Source organism: Halyomorpha halys, unplaced genomic scaffold, assembly GCF_000696795.3.
Source record: "Halyomorpha halys isolate HHAL.00 unplaced genomic scaffold, Hhal_1.1 Scaffold76.1, whole genome shotgun sequence".
NCBI lineage: Eukaryota > Metazoa > Arthropoda > Insecta > Hemiptera > Pentatomidae > Halyomorpha > Halyomorpha halys.
This window is the reverse complement of record NW_027110545.1, coordinates 124,479-128,322: the sequence shown is the minus strand read 5'-3', so window position 1 is coordinate 128,322 and position 3,844 is coordinate 124,479.

Here is a 3,844-nt window from a genome sequence, read left to right as displayed (position 1 = left end):
TTTTTCAAATATTAAATGAATTTTTTTCATTCTGTTGATAACCTGAATTTGTTTAGAAAATAAATTCCCTAATCTGGAGGGCGCTTAAAGTGCATGGGATTCACACTAGGTTAAAGGCGCCAGCAAAGTTGGTATCGTAAATACTTTGGTAATTCCTTCTGGCATAGAACTCTGATTAATCCGAAAACGCGTGCGATGCGATATCTTGGCCTCCATATGTACACGTTGTCCTAATATACGTGTACACTCCGTTAACTAAAAACCAAGGTTACAAGGTTTTTGGTTACAAGGTTACAAGTCCTATCACTGGCATTTGGTTTATCGTTTGAGGCTTTTTTTTTTTTTTTTTAATTTATTTTTCATGATGAATTCTCAAACCAGGCCGATTTTTGTCTTAAACGTCCTAAAGGTGTAAATCACAAAAATGCGTAAACAATCTTGTTTGTTTCTTGGAAAAGGAGCGATACATCAAACTAATTTTATTTTTTATATATGTATATATAGTTGACCGTAAAAATTGATATATAGGAAGATGGTCAGGGTTGCGGTCAATAGTTGTAAACTATTTTTGCTTCACTATTGACCGCAACCCTGACCATCTTCCTATATATTAATTTTATTTTTATACTAGGAAATCCACAGCGATAGTGATGTTAGCCTAAGCAAACTGACTGACCTCTCGGGAACATTCTTAATATAATTATATCTGTACTAGAATATATCAGCTAATTTCATGGTAATAGATAGTATTAAAAAAATAATTTTTAAATTTGTACCGTTACAACAATCCATGAAGGGTCAGGGGGTCAGTACTTTGTAAATAAGTACTGTTACTAGACCAACGGTAGTGCAAGGAGGTGATTTGGTCAGAATCACGCTCGAATTAAAAAAACAATAAAATTGAAATTGAAAAAAAAAATATTCGAAAACAGTAAGTGACATTGATTGATTAAAAAATTAAAATCTGTACGGCTAAAACCCATGATGGGTTAAGGATGGAGTACTTTGTTCGGAAGCTGACCGCCAGATGTTTACCTAATTAAGGGTACCCAATTCGTGAGGCTGAATAGACCCCAGGAGGGCTCCAGAACCCACAGGGTTGACTCACAGCTACTGAAAACAATTTTCTGCCCAACCGGATTCGAACCCGGGTCCTTTAATTGATTACATTGACATTAATTGATAGATTATTTATATAAATATATTATTCTAAAGTTAATGAAATATTTCCGGAATGAGAGGGCTATTAAAGTTGCCAAATGATATGGTAATGGCAGCAGTCTGTCATTGTAACAGTCAGTGCTGCGGTACACTGTAGACTACATGTCGGTCTGTATGTTCCTCACTGTAAGTATTCTTGAGTTAATTAACAAACTTTAATAACTGAATCATTTCGGAAACCGGCATCATAATTTGAGTTTCTTCTGGCCGAGGAAACCCATATGTAAACATCGTGATAATGAAGTAAAAATGAATACATCGACTATAATACCGGATTGATAAAGAAATTTATATTTATAAAATGATTTTATTCTTTAGATTCTATTTATTGCATATTTTGTACTCTAATTGATTTATTTAGCCATTGGCAGTTTTTAGCAATTCAAAGGATAGAGATCAAAAAAAGGTTACCATCATGGATACGTCATAAATTTTCATATTCTATCTGAATCCAATAAAAAAAAAAAAATACCCCTACCTATTGGTAATTCCAGAGATACAGGTGATGGAGAAGGCCAAGGAAAGACAGGGAAATTAACAATACCCTCAAAATTTGGACAACAGACCATTGTTATGACAGCGAAAATCAACTCAAAATTCCAAAAATTATATTGGTTAGAATGGACGAACATGTATAATAGAAGGCCCTGTATATCGAATGGTACCAATATAAATAAACTAGATAGTATGCATGGTTTATTATTTATAAGCATTGTTGTAAATAACAAATAAAAATAATTAAATAAAAAATTCAAACCTATAAATGTGAGGTGCCTATGAGGCCCGGACTCCAGCTCCAGAGGAAGACATACTGCTTCCAAGTGACGAAAAGACTGCACTGATTGCGGCACGAGCCAAACTTTCTTCTTGATGGCTTATATAGGAGGAAGGAGTAGGAGGTCCAAGAAGAGTCGACCGGGGAGAGTGTGCCCCAGTTGCAGGCACCTGCGGAGGGACACCTGGAAGCACCTGCATGCAGGCCGGTCTTCCAGGAGTCCGACTTGGCGAATGGTCAGCCGGCTCTGGAGAAAGTTCTCGTCTCGTCGATGTGATATTAAATAAAATATTCCAAAATAGGGCAAAATTTGATGCTAATAAAAAATTCATAAAAAGGTTTTTTTGTTTTTAAAAATTTATTTTGTATAAATAATACACAATAATAAATGCGTATAAAACTGAAGATAAGAAAAATAAAATTATTGAACTATTCTTAAAATTGAAGCAGATAAAAACATTATCTCGGAAAACTAAATCGCCGAAAATACATTATAATGAGGTGTTATTAGTTAAGGTTATATTAATATGAGAAGAAGATTGTGTTTAGCAAAAATTCACAAATTAACAAATTTTTTTTATTTGTGCCGACGTTACGATCTGAATTTCAGGTCTTCACCAGGACTGAAAAACAAAACGAGATATTCACGAGGAGGCCCCTCACCTCCGGATTTTAAAAAATAGTACCATTTAGAATGGATATTTCATAAATAACAAATAAACATTACAGGTAACCTTAAAATACCAAAGGTAGTAAAAGGTAATACCCAACACGATTTATTTCCTTTTTCACAGTAAAGCACTCACTAATTGATTGTTTCTTTCTCTTTTAGAGGGATCGGGGGAAAAAAAAAACGAGGTAACCTTAATTCAAACAAACTTGGAAATCTACTTAACAATAAATTAAGTGAATAATAGTTGATACTAATAGAATATAAAATATAATATTGTAGAAGTAAGAATTATACAAGATAAATAGTAAAAAATAATATTAAAAAACAGAGATTGTTAAAGTAAAAATAAAAATGACCATGATGAAAGGTAATATAAATGATGAGTAATTGAATTATCATAATAAAATATGTAAGCAATGTTTAAATATAATGAAAACAATTTAAATCAGATTAATGAAATGAATGAAAGAAAACTATATGTATGATACAATGGGCATGGAAGAACATGGAATATGTTACAGTGGATAAAATATGTACATAATATGTTCTGTTATTAGAAGGAAAAACTTTATAAAATAATCCAATAAAGTTGTGCTGTCCAACTTTATTGGGTTACTAGTCACAAATCATAATTATTTTAGTCTGATCAGGCGATATTTCTAATCTTACGATAAATAGGCCTATACAGGGATACAATAATGATTATAAATATTAGTAATATATAACACAACAACATGATTTTTTTTCTTTTTTTTTGTCCCCCATCTTTGGTTCTTTTATCTTTTTTATTTTTTCCTTTTTCATGATAAAAAATTGATCTGTCACAAATATTGAGTTTTACTACACACGTTTTATTTAAAGTTTATGGACTCATTCAAAATTGATACTTTCAGTAAGAACACATAATATAGAAATAATAAGAAATTGTTATAAAGAAATGAAATTTTTTTTTTTTTAATAATTTATTTATTGATATTTACAACTGTATACACATATATACAACAGGTAAATTTGCTGTAGGAGACATAGTGACATGATAAAAAACATGTGGAGAATCTACCCATTGATAGAACTCCAAAAACATTTCTAGAGGAGAAGATCTCGAGGCCATCTTCTTTTCAGACGCCTAGGAGGATTATTAGGTAATGAAGGAGAAGCCAGGTTAGAAACAAGTG